Here is a 19068-nt window from a genome sequence, read left to right on the forward strand (position 1 = left end):
TCAAGTCTCCTCAAAATCTTACCATATTCCAGAAAAGTCCACAACATTCCAAAAAAATTGAATAAAATTCCAGAAAAATCCCTCAAAATTCCACAAAAATCCCACAAAATTCCAAAACCAGCCCACAAAGTCTTAGAAACATCACACAAAATTGCAGAAATCTTCCCAAAACCCCACCAAATTCCAGAAACATCCCACAAAATCTTTACAAATTGCCACAAAATCTAGGAAAAATACCTCAAAATTCTTCAAGTTTCATCCATATCCCACAAAATTCTACAAACGTCCCACAAAATTCCACACACATCCCACCAAATCCTCTAAATCTTCTCAAAACTCTACCAAATTCCAGAAAGATCCCATAAAATCTTTACCAATTTCCACGCAATCTAGGAAAACTCCTCAAAATTCTTCAAGCCTCCTCAAAATCTAACCAAATTCCAGAAAATTCCACAACATTCTAAAAAAATTGCACAAAATTCCAGAAAAATCCCTCAAAATTCCACAAAATTCCACAAAATTCCACAAACATCCCACAGAATTGCAGAAATCTTCTCAAAACCCCACCAAATTCCTGAAACGTCCCATAAAATCTTTACAAATTTACACACAATCTAGGAAAAATCCCTCAAAATTCTTCAAGTCTCCTCAAAATTCCAGAAAATTCCACAACATTCCAGAAAAATTCAAGAAAAAATCCCTCAAAATTCCCTATATCTTCTCAAAACCCTACCAAATTCCGGAAACAGCCCACAAAATCTTAACAAATTTACACACAATCTAAGTAAAACTCCTCCAAATTCTTCAAGTCTCCTCAAAATCTCAGCAAATCCCAGAAAATTCCACAACATTCCAGAAAAATTGCACAGAATTTCCGAAAAATCCCTTAAAATTCCACAAAAATCCCACAAAATTCCAGAAACATCCCACAAAATCATTACAAATTTCCACACAATCTAGGAAAAATCCCTTAAAATTCTTCATGTCTCCTCAAAGTCCTACAAAATTTCGGAAACATCCCACAAAATTCCACAAAAATTCAACAAAATTCCAGAAAAATACCACAAAGTTCCACAAACATCTTACAAAATTCCCTAAATCTTTTCAAAACCCTACGAAGCTCCAGAAACATTCTACAAAATCTCCTCCAATTTGCACACAATCTAGGAAAAATAACTAAATTTTTCAAGTCTCCACAATATCCCACAAAATTCCACAAAAATCCACAAAATTCAAGAAAAAATCCCGCAAAATTCCCCATCTCTTCTCAAAACCATATCAAATTCCAGAAACATCCCAAAAAATCTCCACAAATGTCCACACAATCCAAGAAAAATCTTTCAAAAATACTCAAGTCTGCTCAGAATCCCACAAAATCCCAGAAAAATTCCACAACATTCCAAAAAAATCCTACAAAATTCTAGAAAAATCCCACAAAATTATTTAAATTTTCTCAAAATGCCACAGAATTCCAGAAAAATACCACAAAATTCTGGAAATGTCCAAGAAAATTTCCACAAAATCCCACAAAATTCAAGAAACATCCCACATAATTCCACAAAAATTCCACGAGATTCCAGAAACATCCCACAAAATTCCAGAAACACCCCAACAAATTCTCAAAATCTTCTCAAAACCCTACCAAATTCCAGAAACATCCCACAAAATCTCCACAAATTTCTACAAAATTCCACAAAAATTCCACAAGATTCCGCAAATATCTCACAAAATTCCAGCAAAATCTGATGAAATTGTTAGCGGTCAGGAACACACATAATCACGAATGATTATATGCAGGTGCTCTATTAAGAGCTCTGGGTGTCAGGGGTACACAGACCCAAATCTGACCCCTCTAGGTTTTGAACTGAACATGTTTTTATACTCTTACGTTATATAACTTACATATTAATTATTAAACTTAGATTGTTCTAATGTATGCATTGTTTTTACCCAAGCATGGATTTCTTGTGATCCCCCCCAGCCCCCTCACATTGTTCCTCATGTTCTTTAAACAATAATTATATCCAATCACATCTAACAATTGTATCAAGATCATCTACTGATTACACAGGTGCAGTTTGAACTGATCTTTATCAAGCACAAGGCCTAACATTTCCCAGGGCCTACTTTTCCAAGGCCTTTCCAAACCTAACTTTCTTTCTAAGTCCCTGAATTTTCTAAGATTTTGAGACCTTTTACTATCACTTACAGGACTTGTGCTCCAGACCCCTCACCAGCCTTGTTGCCCTTCTCTGGACATGTTCCAGTCCCTCCATGTCCTTCCTAAATTGGGGGTCCAGAACTGGACACAGCACTCGAGGTGCTGCCCAACCAGTGCAGAGTAGAGGGGAGGAATCCCTGCCCTGCTCCTGATGGCCACACTGTTCCTGATCCAGGCCAGGAGCCATTGGCCTTCTTGGCCACCTGGGCACACTGCTGGCTCATGCCCAGCCTGCTGTCCATCAGTGCCCCAGGTCCCTTTCTGCCTGGCTGCTGTCCAGCCACTCTGTCCCCAGCCTGTAGCACTGCAGGGGTTGTTGGGGCCAAAGTGCAGGACCTGGAACTTGGACTTGTTAAACCTCACCTTGTTGGGTTTGGGCCCTGGATCCAGCCTGTCCAGGTCCCTGTGCAGAGCCCTCCTACCCTGCAGCACATCAACACTCCCAGCCAACCTGGTGTCACCACGGTTCCATGGGGCCCTAGAGTGTCACAATGGTCTCCAGGATTCCATGAAGCCTCCCAGCAATCCAATTTTGGATCATACTGGGAGTGACTGGACTCATACTGGGAGTATCTGAGAATGACTGGGAACACACCATGCACATCATCCCCCATCCTGGGGGTGACTGGGAGCAACTGGGAGCATGCTGGGAGCCAATGGCATCATACTGGGACTGACTGGGTTGATCTAGCCAGAGGCAACTGGGACCATCCTGGGAGTGCTGCCATGTGACAAGGATCATACTGGAGCTTACTGGGCTCATACTGGTGTTGAAAAGGAAAAACTGGGATCTCTGAACACCAAAGGTTCCTTTCCTGCTCACTGAAGAAGGAGCTTCCCAGTGTCCATGTGTGAGGGGACCTTCACCTGAACCAGATGCTGTTAGGAGAAAAAGCTGCCTGTGCTGGAAAATCCCACACAACAAGTCAATGCCAAGAGAGAGCATTTTGCTTTCACAACTTCCCTCCTGGAGCCACAGTCCTTTTGGATCACACAGCAAGCGAGAGAACAGCACAAAATACAAGGCTGTGTCCAGTTTTTGGCTGGGTGAGCAAACGGAGGGAGTGCCAGGATCTGCTGCCACAGACTCTCCTCTTGAGGAACAGAACCTCCCCAGGCTACATTCCAAATGCTGTGCACACCCTGCTGGCTAAAAACAACCCTTTTTTAAAGAAGTTGTTGGCAGGAGCTCTCCCAAATAATTGGAATCTTAATGGAAATATTCTTTCAAAATCAACTCCATTCCAATGGAAGAACAGAAAGCCCACAGCAATCCCAAAGGCACATATGGTGCACCTGGGGAAATCTTCGACTTAGGGGCCCAGTGGGTTAAAAAATACCCATAAGAAGCCACAGAGTGCAGAGTGCAAACTGCAGCAACCACTTGCTGGATCATTTTGGCTGTGCTGCACACATCTGCAGACTGTCTGTCCCCCTGCAAGGACAGAAGGACACCCGTCAGGGGCTGGGCTGGCTGCTGAGAATGCCTCGGGCAGGAGGATCCTCAGGCAATGAGCAGTTGCCCAGAGCCGCTCTGACACTGAGGCCTCTGTGCCCCACAGCAACGGGAACACCACAAGGACACAGCAACGTTCCTGTGACATCACAGCAGCAGCTCCCCCAAAAACTGCCTGGAAGGTTCTTCTGGGTCACCAAGGAGCACAAAGGATCTTCAGAGGGCACAACCTATTGCTCAAAGGACACAAGAGGAACTCAGAAAATGCAGCAAATGAGGACACCCCACAGCCCAGCCTGAACACTGAGAAGAAACAAAGATGTGACCAAACCAAAGGAAACACAACTTTTGGTCACTGATGCTTCTGACTAAAACCAGTGTCTCGGTTCTAGAAGACAGGTGTCTGCTAGGGAAAGCAGGAGCCTCCCCTGGAATGAAAATGTAGACCCCCTCCCTTTGAATTAGTATAATTCTGAAATCAAGGGGCATTCAGGCAGAGATCTGGGGATAGGAATAACAGTTCTTTATTAGTATTTATAACCAGGCAAACAAACAACAATAACTACAGCATAAGCAAGAAAACCGAACCAGGGGCCCCGTGACAGCTTTCTTGGCTGAGACGGGATGGAGGAGAGGCTTTGTTTCACAAACCCCCTTGGGCGGGCATTCCCGGTGCTCCTGCAGGGCTCTGAGGAACAGTCAGCTGGAACAGCAGGGACGAGCTGAGATCCTGGGCTGGTGGCTGAGGTGTATCAGCAGCTCTGCAGCGGTGGCTGGCACTGCCACACGTCCCGGCAGGACAGGGGGTGTGAGGCCACCAACAAAGAGGGAAGGAGGAGAAGAAGCAGCAGCTCCGTCTGGGTGATGGCAAAATTCCCTTGTCTCCACTGCAACAGCTCTGCGACCAAAGTGTACTTCTCTGAAGCTGAAGAAAAGTCCGCCAAACTGTCCCCACCCTCCTCCTTTCCTGCCCCCTTCCTCCCCTGGGCACAGCCAAACTCTTTGTCTTTTGTCAATCACCCACCAAGTACCCACAGTTAGGTTGTCCCCGCAACTAAGGGGTAAATAATCCACAGGCAAGCCAGAATAAAAAAAAAAAAGACACCTAATCCCCAATACCTGCCCCTGGCAACGATCTGAGATGGGATTGAATATAATGACAGGGCCATGGCCAGACCCTCATATTCTTTAGCCCCACATCATGACATTGTCATAAGCAGGAAAAGGTACAGGTGTCTTCCCAGCACAGATCACAGGGAACATGGATCACCAGGTCTCTGCCAAACTTGAATTTTCCAAGGGGGAATGAAGCTGGAGCAGTGCACAAAGCTCTTCCTGCACTTTGGGGCATTTGCAGAGCTTCCCTTACTGATGCCGCCGTTGGTGTTGGGCCAGGCTACATCTCCAGGTGAAGCTCTTCCCACACTGGGGACACTCGTAGGGCCTCTCCCCAGTGTGGAGGCGTTTGTGGGTATTGAGGCTGGAGCTGCAGCTGAAGCTTTTCCCACATTCCCCACACTCGTAGGGCCTCTCCCCAGTGTGGATGCGACGGTGGGTGATGAGGGTGGAATTGTGCTTGAAGCCCTCCCCACAGTCGAGGCAGCGGAAGGGCCTCTCATCTGTGTGAATCCGCTGGTGTACGAGAAGATTGGAGCTGCTGTGAAAGCTCTTCCCACACTCAGGACACTCGTAGGGCCTCTCCCCAGTGTGAATGCGCTGGTGGATGATCAGGTGGGAGCTCCAGCTGAAGCCCTTCCCACATTCCCCACAGTCGTAGGCCCATTCCCCAGTGTGGATCATCTGGTGGCAGATCAGGGTATTCCTCTGGCTGAAGCTCTTCCCACACTCCAAGCACTTGTAGGGCTTCTCCCCATCCTGAAGCTCCTCATGGACCAGCAGCTCAGAGCCCTGGCTGGATCTCTGGCCGCCCTCATGGCACAGGGTGGGTCTTTCCTCCTCAGAGCACCCTGGGATGGGTTTGGAGCCCCTTCTCCTGCGGGATCTCAGAAGCTTTTCATCCCCATTGGATTCCTGCACTGTGGAGCTGCTCAAAACAGCCTCTTCCACGAGGTTCTGCAATGGGGATTTGTCCTCCCTGGTCTCCATCCTCAGCTCCTTGTCTGGAGGTGGAAGGACAAGGAGAGGATGGGATTTGCCTCCGTGCCAGAGGGAAGGGGAAGGAGATCCCCCCAGTGCGTCCCCGGCAGGACGGCGTCGGCAGCGGGGTTGTCCTGCAGCCGGGGGCCATGCTGGGCTGGGAGATGGAGCAGGAGAGAGGGGGAAAGGGGCACTGACTTCCTCCTCACCTGCCTGGGTGTCTCGGGTCATCTTCCTCTTTTTTGCAGCCTTCTCATCCATCTGTCCAAGGATTGGGATTAGGAAATCCTGATTTGGGAGAAAACAAGGAATGAGTACATTGAATTTGATGGTCCCTCTGTCCAAGTCCCCGTCTAGAAGTCGCTGGGTATCTGGAGTGTCTTGGTTTGAAAGGAAAGGTGTTTGCTAAGGAACGCCACCATTGAAATTGATAAAAATGTAAGCAACAACCCCCTCTAAATTGTTATAATCTTGATATCAAAGTGCTGTCAGATAAAGATATAGGAATAGAAATAATAGTTCTTTACTAAAGAAAGGAAAATGAAAATGCAGCAGTACAAAAGAAAAAAACCCACAAAATCCAACTTGCTGAGAGAGTCAGAATACAACCTGACACCATGTTGGTCAGTGTGCTGGTAGCAGTCCGATTAAACGGTGGTTGCAGTCCTCCTGGAGTGACAGAGGTGGTTGTCTTGAAGCAATGATCCCATAGAAGATTGTAGCTTACCTCTGAAGTTCTGGTGCTGTAGATGGGTCCGGTCTCTCCTCTGTGAATCCAGTGGAGAAAAACTGCCTGTGGTGTTTAGATTCTCAGATTATATCCAGTCAGGAATGCTTGGCTCCTCCCCCTGGGTGGAGCATCTCACAATGGGATGATGTCATTTTATCAGTCCTGCAGTGAGACTCAATGGCCCATTAACAGAAGATATCCCCCTGGAGGGAGGATGGGTGATGAAAGAGATAAAGAACACTGCCCCACCTGGTTTTAACAGCTGGCCCATTAACAGAAGATAACCCCCGGTTATGAGGGATGGGTGATGGAGGAGATAAAGAAAACTGCTTTACCAGGTTTTAACAGATGGTGATAGAATACATACTTTTGGTTACATCTTGCATTGCAACCCAGGACATGGAGTCCATAAAAATCTCCCAAACACCAAGACTTAGCCCTGAAAATGCCTCCCAGGACTTCCCCATCTCTGGTCTCTCTCCTTTGGTCTTCAGGGCTTCCTCCCTGTCCCAGCTGCTGGGGGTCACGTGTGTACTGGGGTTCCCCTCTCTACTCGGTCCCTGACCTCTTCAGGCTGCTGGGAGTGCCAGGAATCCAAAACGTTCCCCCTGTTTCTATCTCCCCACTTAGGGATGCTGGGACCCTCCACTATCCCTCCAAGCGGCATTTTCCACTCAGCTTTGGAGTTCTTCATTCTCCAAACATCCCCCTCGAAAAACACAACCCAAGAAGGACCCCCCGGGATATGTGGACCGAGCTCCCCCTCCCCGGTCACCTGTGGGATGGGGGGTGATGATCCCATGGGTGGGGACCTGTGAATTCAAGGACTGCTTGACCTCATGGTTCCTTCTCCTTTCTCTGATCCTCCTTTGTCCCTCCTTCAGGCTGAAGAAGCTGCTCAGGGAGTCAGAAGCAAAACTCCAAGTCTCTTGGAGCTTCAACCGGCCCCACTGAGGGCAGAAACTGCCAAAGGCTCCCCAGGGACTGGTGAGAGCAGATCCTGGAGGCCAGGATTGCCGGGAGCCAAAGGCTCTGAGCAGGGAACTGCCATGCTGAGCCAGCCCTGGCTGGGCTGGAGGAAGCAGGAAGGCCAAGCCCTGAGCCCAGGCCTGGCACAGCAGGGCCTGTCCCTCACGGGTGGCTCGGGGCTCTTTGTGGGGCAGTGGGATGTGAGGGGCAGCAAGGACAAATGCCATAAACCTGTGTGACACTCCAGATCCTTATGGAACCAAGAGGCCAGTGTGACACCATGGGAAGTTGTGGATCCAAGGGGATCATTGTGGCACTCTTGGGCCCATGGAACCAAGGGGACAGTGGGACACTCTGGGGCCTTATGGACACAAGAGGCCACTGTGAGCCTGCAGGGCTGTAACACCCCAGAACACTTCAATGCTGGTGGTAACCAAAGGTTCCTCTGCTTGAGTTTGGTGCACAGGAGAAACACCAACCAGATATTCTCACTGTGGACAGATGTAAAGAACATTCTTGGTAGGAAGGGACTCACAAGGACCATCAAGTCCAACTCTTAAGTGAATGGCCCACACAAGGATTGAACCCACAGCCTCCATGATACTGGCACCATGTTCTAAAAACTGAGCTAAGAGGTCAAAATCAGACAAAATTTAACTGTTAAAATATAGATGATTAAGGTACTTTCGCAAAGGGTTTCATACAACATCCAGTTGAACATAAAACTCTTACCATAGCATTAACTTTGCAAAATTAGCTCATTTAACCTAAAAACCATTAACCCTTAAGATTTTTGGTAATATTCAGGTATCCAAAAATGTTTCAGGTACATAGGATAATAAGGAGAATAAAAAGAGACCAGAAAGACAGAAGATCTACAGAAAAATACTTCCAGGATGATCCCAGTCACTCCCACTACAATCTTAGTCACTCCCAGTATGAGCTGTTGTACCCAGTCACCCCCAGTGTGGTTCCAGTCAATCCCAGATCCTCCAAGTATGATTCCAGTCATGGCCAGAGTGACTCCCTATCATTCCCAGGATGGGCCCAGTTGCTCCCAGTCACCTCCAGCACAGTTCCAGTCACAGCCAGCCCCTTTTGCATCACATCCAATATTATCCTAGCTACTTCCAGTAGAATCCCAGTATGACCCCAGCATGGGCAGAGCTGCTCCCAGGATTATCCAGTGTGGATCCCATTTACCTGCACTGTGGTTTCACTCTCTTCCCAGTCTATCCCAGTTGCTCGTAGTCACTCCTCAGGTGCTTCCAGGCTGATCCCAGTTGCTCCCAGCCACTCCCAGTCACCCTGAGTGCAGTCCCAGTTGCTGCCAATATGGTCCCAGTCTTGCCCAGCATGGCCCAGCTGCTCCCACTGTGCTCCCAGTAGGATGCCAGTTGCCCTTAGCATGGATCCAGTTGCTCCCTGTTGCTCCCAGTATGATCCCAGTTGCACCCAGTTGCCTCCAGTATAGTCCGAGTCCCACCCCAGATGATCCCAGCCGCTCCCAGCATGGTCTCAGTGATGCCCAGTTGCCCCCAGTGCAGACCCAGTCACTCCCACTCGCTCCCAGTTGTCGTTAGCATGAGGTCCCAGTTGTCCCAACCATGGTTCTCATTGTTCCCAATGTGTTCCCAGTCATCCCCAGTATGGTTACGGACACTCCCAGTATATCCCAGTTGCCCTCAGCATGTCCATAGCCCTTCCCAGATACTCTCAGTAATCCCAGTCAAGTGCTTGTTATCCCACTATGATCTCAGTCACTCCCAGTATATCCCAGTTGAGCATTCCCTGAATTCACAGCCCCCCCATCAGTGGGATCATCACCCCCATCCCAGAGATGACCAGGGAGGGGGAACTCAGCCCAGGTATCTTGGGGGAGTTCCTGGGTTGGGTTTTTTGGGGGGGATGTTTGGAGAATGAAGAACTCCAAAGCTGAGTAGAAAATGTCCTTTGGGGGGACACTGTGGCGTCCCGGTGGTGGCTGCCGGCAGAGGCAGCCTGGAGGAGCAGAGCCCTGTGACCCCCAAGACCCCAAAGTGGGGAGCCCAGAGAGGGGGAGCACCGCGATTTGTGGGACCCTCAACAGCCTGGAGAGGGGCAGGGGAGACTCCTTGGACCCCCTGCGCTCCAAACTATAGAATAAGGGGAGAATAACACCAAAAGGGAGAGAACAGAGATGGGGAACTCCTGGGAGGCATTTTCAGGGCTGAATATTTGTGGCGCAAAATTTTTATGGACCTCATGTCCTGGGTTGCAATGCAAGATGTAACCAAAATTATGTATTCTATCACCATCTGTTAAAACCTGGTAAAGCAGTTTTCTTTATCTCCTCCATCACCCATCCCTCATAACCGGGGGTTATCTTCTGTTAATGGGCCAGCTGTTAAAACCAGGTGGGGCAGTGTTCTTTATCTCTTCCACCACCCATCCTCCCTCCAGGGGGATATCTTCTGTTAATGGGCCATTGAGTCTCACTGCAGGACTGATAAAATGACATCATCTCATTGTGAGATGCTCCACCCAGGGGGAGGAGCCAAACATTCCTGACTGGATATAATCAGAGCATCAGAACACCACAGGCAGTCTTTCTCCACTGGATTCCCAGAGGAGAGACCAGACCCATCTACAGCACCGGAACTTCAGAGGTAAGCTACACCCTTCTACAGGACCATTTCTTCAACAGAACCACATCTGTCACTCCAGAAGGACTGCAGCCACCATTTAATCGGACTGCTACCAACACCCTGACCAACAGGGTGTCAGGTTGTATTCTGACTCTCTCAGAGAGTTGTTTTTTTGTTGTTTTTTTTTGTTTTGTACTGCTGCATTTTCATTTTAATTTTTTTAGTAAGAATTATTACTCCTATTCCTATATCTTTATCTGAGAGCACTTTGATATCAAGATTATAATAATTTGGAGGGGGCAGGTTGCTTACATTTTAATATATTTCAGTGTAGGTTTCTGTCTTCCTTAGCAAACACCTTTCCTTTCAAGCCAAGACACCCCAGATGCTCGGGTGACTTCTAGAGAGGGACTTGAACAGAGAGACCTACAAACTCAATGTGCTCATTCCTTGTTTTCTCTCAAACCAGGATTTCCTAATCCCAAACCTTGGCTAGATGGAGTAAAATGCTGCAATGAAGAGGAAGATGCCCCAGGACACCCAGGCAGGTGAGGAGGAAGTCAGTGCCCCTTTCCCCCTCTCTCCTGCTCCATCTCCCAGCCCAGCATGGCCCCCGGCTGCAGGACAACCCCGCTGCCGACGCCGTCCTGCCGGGGACGCACTGGGGGGATCTCCTTCCCCTTCCCTCTGGCACGGAGGCAAATCCCATCCTCTCCTTGTCCTTCCTCCCCCAGACAAGGAGCTGAGGATGGAAACCAGGGAGGAAAAATCCCCACAGCAGAACCTCAGGGAAGAGGCCATTTTGAGTGAATCCACAAGATCCGAATCCAACGGGGAGGAAAAGATTCAGAGATCCCGCAGGAGGAGAGGCTCCAAACCCATCCCAGGGTGCTCTGAGGAGGAAAGACCCACCCTGTGCCAGGAAGGCGGCCGGAGATCCAGCTGGGGCTCTGAGCTGGTGGTCCATGAGCAGGTTCAGGATGGGGAGAAGCCCTACAAGTGCTTGGAGTGTGGGAAGAGCTTCAGCCGGAGCAACAGCCTGATCCGCCACCAGATGATCCACACTGGGGAATGGCCCTACGAGTGTGGGGAATGTGGGAAGGGCTTCAGCTGCAGCTCCCACCTCATCATCCACCAGCGCATCCACACTGGGGAGAGGCCCTATGAGTGTCCCGAGTGTGGGAAGAGGTTTCACAGCAGCTCCAATCTCCTCGTGCACCAGCGGATTCACACGGATGAGAGGCCCTTCCGCTGCCCTGACTGTGGGGAGGGCTTCAAGAGAAACTCCCACCTCGTCTCTCACCTGCGCATCCACACTGGGGAGAGGCCCTACGAGTGTCCCCAGTGTGGGAAGAGCTTCATCCGCAGCTCTCACTTGACCGGACACAAAAGGAGGCACCAGTAAGGGAAGCCCTGTAAATGCCCCAAGTTCAGGAAGAGCTCTGTCCATGGCTCCAGCTCCAGAGGATCCATGTTGGGAAGGGACATGGTGACCTGCTGATCAATGTTCCCTGTGATCCGTGCTGGGAAGACACCTGTACCTTTTCCTGCCTGTGGCAATGACATGATTTGGGATGAAAGAACATAAGGGTATGGCCATAGCGCTGTCATTATATTCAATCCCATCTCAGGTCATTGCCAGGGACAGGAAAAGGACTCCCTCTCTCTCACCAGAGGGTGTCCTTTCCAGGAAGGAGAAAATACACAGCCAGGAAGAGCCATTTGGTGGTGTTTTAGTTTTCCCTGTAAATAATTTGTCTTATCCCTTCTGTTATCCAAATTGCTTCTGTTCCTGTTCATTCCTTATCTCGTTGCTGTTCTCAATAAATTGTTCTTTTCCCAGCCTGGGATCTTTGCCTTTTCTGTTTTCCATGGGAGGTGGGAGGGAAGCGAGCAGCATCGCGGTTTGAGCGAGAGCAGAAAATTGAGGAATCCCATTCTTGAATCCCAGCCTATGGAAACCGAGCATCCCAGCTGGTGCCAGGCCTGGTTGCCATGGGCAGCAGCCTTGGGAGCGGGTCCCTGGCTGGGGGCTGTGGGAACCTCTTCCCTCTGGTGCCCAGGGCCAGGAGTGGAGGGAGCGGCTGGAGCTGAGGCGGGCAGGTTTAGGCTGGATGTGAGGAAAAGGTTTTTCCCGCGAGGCTGCTGGGGCACTGAACAGGCTCCCCAGGGAAGGCTCCCAGCTCCAGGGCTGGCTGAGCTCCAGCAGCGTTTGGCCAGCGCTGCCAGGCCCAGGCTGGGATTGTTGGGGTGTCCTGTGCAGGGCCAGCAGTTGGACTGGAGGATCCCCATGGCTCCGTCCCAACTCAGCCAATTCTGTGGCTCTGTGATCCCAGGAGCCTGGGGATGGGACTGCAAATGGTTGCCATGGCAACGGGCTCTGGCTCCAGGCCTGAGCTGGTGTCCATGGCAACCACCCCTGGCATGGGGTCTCCATGGAGCTGCCAAGGGATTGACCATAGCAACAGGGGCTGTGATGGTTGTCATGGAAACAGACCACAGCAGGGAGACAGCTCTGGCCAGGAGCAGCTCCTGAGCACAGCCCAGCAGGGCTGGGGCCCTGCCAGGGCAGCTCAGGGACACCAGCAGGCCCAGACAGAGCTCCCAGGGGCTCAGCACTGGCAGGGGCTGGGGGATGTGCCAGAGGGGGCTGTGTCACAGCAGCACCTCTGTGGCTGTGTCCTGGAGCCCCAGAGCAGCTGTGATGTCAGAAAGGGGCTGTGTGACATCTCCGAGTGGGTTGTGTGAGGTCACAGATGGGGCTGTGACATCACAGAGTTTGTTGTGTGAGGTCACTGAGCAGCTACAGCATCACAGAGGGGATTCTGTGACATCAGAAAGCAGGGTGTGACATCGCAGTGTGGCTGTATGACATCACAGTGTGGGCTGGGTGATATCACTTAGTGGGTTGTGACATCACAGAGAGGACTGTGACACCAGAGGTTAGATGTACAACAACACAGAGAGGGTTGTGACATCACAGAGCAGACTGTGACACCACATGGTTGTGATATGAAATCCTAGAGTGGGCAGTGACATCATAGAAGAGCCATGTGACATCTCAGGACATTGTATGACATCACAGTGCCGACTGTGATATCATAGAGTGAACTATGACATCAAATGTTGCTGTGTGACATCACAGAACGCTATGTGACATCACGAAGTGGTTTTGTGGCATGTAGGAAGAGATGTGACATCACAGAAAGGTGGTGTGACATCCTGGGGCAGGTTGTGTGACACCACTGAGTGGGCTGTGACATCCCAGGTGGCTTTGTGACATCATGAGGTCACTGGGGAGGTCACTCTGTCCTGACCTCCCCTCACAGTTCCCCCCAGAGAAGTCCAACGCTGCCCTTGCAGCAGCCTGTCTGCACAGAAACACTTCCAGGGCTCTCTGCATTTCCCTTCCCTCACTCTTGCCTCACTCACTCACCTCCCAACAACCCACTTGGTGCTTTCAGCTGCAAGGAGTTCAAAGCTTCTCTGTCCTTCACCAGCTGCTCTAATTCTGCCTTCAGCCAACTCTGGGTTTGTGTTTATTGTAGAACTCCTGTGTGTCTGAAACATTCCTTGTGTGGTTCTGCCTTGGGGAAGGGGAACCTCCTTGGTGGCACCTTGGGTTTGGCACACACTTGAGGAGGGTGTCTGTTTTCCATGGGGAAACTCAGCAGTTTCAGATTGCTACAATACAAGAAGGAAAACCCCTCTTTGCCTGAGTGCAGCCAGTTCTGTGAGCAAAGCAGGTCCCAGGGGAGTGAGGAGAGACAGGATGGGGCTGGGGAATGTGGAGCAGGGTTGTCCCCACTGGGTCAGACCTCAAGGCACAGCTTCTCTGACCTGGCCAGACCTCCTTAGGAGAGACCCTGGATCAATATCCATCACTGAATGCTGCAATCATCTCTGCTCTAAAGAGAACAGGAATAAAAGACACCCTTTAAAATAGGAATTCATATTTCTTAGAAGTTCTTTGAACTATTTCTCCATAATTATTGGAGGAAACTTTCCTAAAACTGCACGAGACCAAAGGGAAATCAAGACACAGCCATGGTTTCTCAGAACTTGCTTGATCCTAATGAGCCCCGTGGTGCATTTGGAGCTGAGCCCTTGAATCTTACAGCCTGAGAGGAGATTGTACAAACTTTCCAGGAGTCCAAGTCAGAGGAAAAGCCCAAAGTTTCTCGAAGCAGTAATGGGTGCCACTGAGGTCCATCCCCAACACAGGCTCCTCATGGACTCCTTGGAGGAGAGAACTGGAGGCCAGGATTGCACAAAAATCTCCCAGAAACTCAGTGTGGAAAGGAAAATCCAAAGTAACTGAAAAAGCCCCTGAGTATCATCAGTATTGATGAGCCCCACTGAGTGTCAATGCAAAGCTCCCAAGGGACTCGTTAAAGCAGATAATTGGGGCCAGGATTGCACAAACTTCTCTTAGAGTCTGTATCAAAAGGAGATAGCAAGTATCTTAAAATCATTGAAGTACCTTGAAGCATTAATGAGCCCCACTGAGTGTTGTTACTGACAAAGCCTCTCAAGGGACTAATTACAGCAGATAATTGGAGGCCAGGATTGCACAAACCTCTCAGAGACCCCAAGGCAAAAGCCAAAGTCCTTTGAAAAAGCTGCAGTCCCTGGGAGCATGAAGGAGCCCCCCAGGGCCATTCCTGAGCAAGGCTCCCCAGGGACTCCTTCCAGCAGATCCCTGAGGCCACTGGCATGTGGGCTAGGGGGGATGCCGAGGGCAGGCCAAGGGGGTGACAGTGGCCAGCCTTGCTGGGGCTGTGCCAGGAGGCCCCAGGGCCTCAGGACAAGGTGTCTCCTCACAGCCCTTGCTGGCACAGCATTGGCTGCTGTGGCCCAGGGCACCAAGACTTGGCTTCTCTTTGTCCCCAGCTGTCATCAGTGCCTCCAGTTCTCTGCTCTGCCCGGGGACTGGGGACACTTTCTCAGCCACGTCCGTCATTGGGACCCATTAAAAGCGAAAGAAACTTTGGAGTTGGATTCTGACTTGAAGTTCTTGAGCAGGAACAAAGGTGGGTGAGTCCCAGCAGGACAGTCTACAGGGAATGGCCCAGGTTTGGCTCAAAGCAGCCTCTCCTGACTTGCCACTGTCCTTTGTCCATGAGCAGGTCCCCATGTGCAGCCACAGCAAATGTCCAACAGCAGCTCCATCAGCCACTTCCTCCTGCTGGCATTGGCAGACACGCGGCAGCTGCAGCTCCTGCACTTCTGCCTCTTCCTGGGCATCTCCCTGGCTGCCCTCCTGGGCAACGGCCTCATCATCAGCGCCGTAGCCTGCAGCCACCACCTGCACAGCCCCATGTTCTTCTTCCTGCTCAACCTGGCCCTCACTGACCTGGGCTCCATCTGCACCACTGTGCCCAAAGCCATGCACAATTCCCTCTGGGGCACCAGACACATCTCCTACACAGAATGTGCTGCACAGCTCTTTTTTTTTGTTTTCTGTGCTGCAACAGAGTATTTCCTCCTGACCATCATGTGCTACGACCGCTACGTGTCCATCTGCAAACCCCTGCACTATGAGACCCTCCTGGGCAGCAGAGCTTGTGCCCACATGGCAGCAGCTGCCTGGGCCAGTGGCTTTCTCTATTCACTGCTGCACACAGCCAATACATTTTCCCTGCCCCTGTGCCAGGGCAATGCCCTGGGGCAGTTCTTCTGTGAAATCCCACAGATCCTCAAGCTCTCCTGCTCCAATTCCTACACTAGAGAATCTGGGCTCATTGCAGTCAGTGCCTGTTTGCTACTTGGCTGTTTTGTGTTCATTGTTTTCTCCTATGTGCAGATCTTCAGGGCTGTGCTGAGGATCCCCTCTAAGCAGGGACGGCACAAAGCCTTTTCCACCTGCCTCCCTCACATGGCTGTGGTCTCTCTGTTCATCAGCACTATCATGTTTGCTCACCTGAAGCCTCCCTCCATCTCCTCCCCATCCCTGGATCTGGCAGTGTCAGTTCTGTACTCAGTGGTGCCTCCAGCCCTGAACCCCCTCATCTACAGCCTGAGGAACCAGGAGCTCAAGGCTGCAGTGTGGACACTGATGACTGGATCATTTCAGAAACATTAAACTGCTGGCCAATTTCTGAAAACTACTTGTAATAAAAATAATCTTTGATATTTATTGTTGGTTTCATTTTGGAGGTTCTTTTTCTTTGTTTTACTTTTCAATGTTGTCCAGAAAGAAATGTCATTGTTTGTGCCATTTCTCATTTTGTTTCTCTTCACCTTCCCTGTGGCCACAGACTGTGTCAATAAGGAGCTGAGGTCTTGGTGGTTTTAAAGGAACTAAAGGATCTCCCAGCAAAGTTTTCTCCAGAGACCCCCCTTTTGCTCCCTTCTCTGGAGCTGCAGCAGCAGTGTCTGTGTGCAGAGCTGGGGGCAGATCAGTGCTGGCACAGCAGCTGTGCCCAGGAGCAGCAGCACTTGGTGTTGCCAGTGCTGCTCCCGTGCCACTGCCCTGCTGCCCTCCTGGCCCTGGTGTTGCTGCAGGGCCTGAGTGCTCTTGGGGCCGGGCACAGCCCTGGGGGTGGCAGTGCCGGGGCTGCAGCAGGGACAGGCCATGGGCACTGCTGGGGCAGCGCTGACGCCTCAGGCCAGGGCCTGGGGGCTCCAGGCTCCTTGCCCAGGCTCTCTCAAGAACACACCCAGGCCAAAGCTCAGCACAGAAAACCCCCGTGAGCAGCCCCAGGGTGGCCGTGGGCAGGCTGGGGGCAAACAGCATGGCTGGGGCTCTGCAAGGTCCCTGGGGGAGATGGGAAGGAGCAGCAGAGCAGGGGCTGATCCATCCCCACTGCTCTGGACACCCCAGGGCAGCGTCCCAGAGCATCCTCATGGAGCTGCCAACAACATCCCCCCTGTGCAGCTCTGGCCTCTCCCCCAGCTCAGAGAGGTGCCGCATCCTTGCAGGCACAGACACGGCAGCACTGGCTCAGGAGCCCCTGTTTGCACTGCCCAGAGCAGGCGTCAGCACCCCCATGGTGCTGCTGTGGGGAGAGGAACCTGAGGGAGCACAAATGCCATCAGCCCCTGGGGCCAGGAAGGGCTGAGGGATGGGAGGGAAACCATTCAGGGTTGTCGTGGCCTCTGAAGTCACACAGAAAGTTTGTTCCCATGAGCTGTGAGTTTCCTGTGCCACTGCAGATGTTGTTGCTCAGAGCCAGGAAATCCCAACTCTCTGAATCGCACCTGGGATAGGGATTAGTGGAACTGCCAGAATGACGAGGACTGGAATGCTGGTGGAAAAGCCTGCACTTTAATTAACCCAATTTCCTGATGGAAAATAATCCAGAAATTTCATTCCTGGAATTGGAAAAGCAAGGAAATGTTTTTTTAGGCGGTGTCATAGGCACTCCCAGACTGGGGGACTCCCTAATCCATCCTTTCCGGATTGAGGAATGGAAGTTCCTGGGAGGAGCCAGGATTAACAAACACCTCCCTCAGGTGTGTGTTCCAGGATTTTTCTAGGTTCTCCCAGCCCAGGTGAGCCATGTGCAGCATTCCAAAGGGATTGGTTAAAACCAGGAAGGATTTTGTTCCCCGTGGGAATAAAACTGGCTCCAACCCCCCCCCACCCCCCCCCCCCCCAGAAAGGCCAAATCCCGATTTTTGCAGCTTTTTCCACCTCCACTGGGTGAACAAAAACTGCTGGGCACGGTGTCACCCACTGACTGGTCCTTGGGGAGATCTTCTCCTCGCTCCCCGGATGGTCCTAGGAGGGTCCTGGTGTCCCCTTGGATAGCCCTTGCTAAAACGCGAGGGGGTTTCCTCAGGGAAGTGACAGACCCGAGAGTGACTTGCTTTCTGCAGCTGGTGCTGCAGGAGACATTTCTCCCGGGATCCAGGGAACCAGGGAACCACTGTCAGAGCTCCCTGTTGGGGCACCACTTGTCGCAGCGAGCGGAGGTGGTTAGGGTGCCGCGACCTTCCCAGGGAAGCGTCTCCTGTGGCACTTCCCCTGGGCGCACAGGCACGCTTGCCTTGCCCCCGTGATTCAGCTGCGAGCCCTTCAAAGGGCTTTTGGAATGGCCGCTGTTCCTCGGGCGCTGCCAAAGAAAAGAGACGGGAGGCACCGTGTGGGGTTCCAAGGAGGTCTTTATTCTTCTCTCCAGAAGGGTCCCAGAGACAACAACTGGCCTGGGCTCAGTGAGAGCAGGGATTATATAGGAAAAGCAGGGGGTGGGGTGGAGCAACAGGGACAATGGTCACAGGATTCAGGGGCAGAACAAGGGGGAAGGGCCAACAGGGTAAAAATAATATGCATACAGGGGGAAAGACATGTTGGGAACCACTTAACCTGTGGCTGTAAAAATAAAAGCTCCCCATCAAGGCCTTTAGCCTCTGGGGGAGAGTGGTAAGTGAAAGCCTCCTATGGGCTCTTCCTCCAGGGGAGAGTGGCTACAGTATTGGCTGCTTCCTCAGCCCCCACAGTTCCCAGTATCTAGTTAACATCTCATAGTTCTTTGCATCATTTGGGTCCAACAAAGGGTTTACAATAGGAAACAACTGGTCCACTGTACCTTGTAAGGCTCCACTAGCAATTTCTCCCTGCACATGTGCTCTGACCATCTTCATCACCAACTCTTTATCTGTTTTCCTTAGCGCTGTCATCATGAAATCACCTCAGTCTGGGTCTCAGTTCTTGACTATTAACTCAAATCTTTTGCCACTTTGCTAGGGTTTTCTCTATAATTATGAACTTCTTCCTGCCAGTTATTCAGGTCACCAGTAGAAAAGGGGATCTTCACCCACACAGCTTCTCCTGTGGGACCCACTACTTGCCTTAAGGGGGTAACTAAAGGCAAAGCTTTCTTGGTTTTATTCCTTGTACATGTTGTCACTGGCATCCCTGAACTTGTCCCCTCACCAGGATTATTCATCTCATTCTCACTTTCATTTAATTGAGGGAGAGGAGTGGTTTCTTGAGGGGGAAGGTAGAGCTGGCCTGGAATAA

General features: G+C 50.9%; 1 pseudogene; it reads left to right on the forward strand.

The window, feature by feature from the left end:
* LOC131586380 (uncharacterized) overlaps nt 1-19068 on the forward strand; it is a 585722-nt pseudogene that overhangs the window by 100586 nt on the left and 466068 nt on the right.

Source organism: Poecile atricapillus, chromosome 19 (genome assembly GCF_030490865.1).
Source record: "Poecile atricapillus isolate bPoeAtr1 chromosome 19, bPoeAtr1.hap1, whole genome shotgun sequence".
Taxonomy (NCBI): domain Eukaryota; kingdom Metazoa; phylum Chordata; class Aves; order Passeriformes; family Paridae; genus Poecile; species Poecile atricapillus.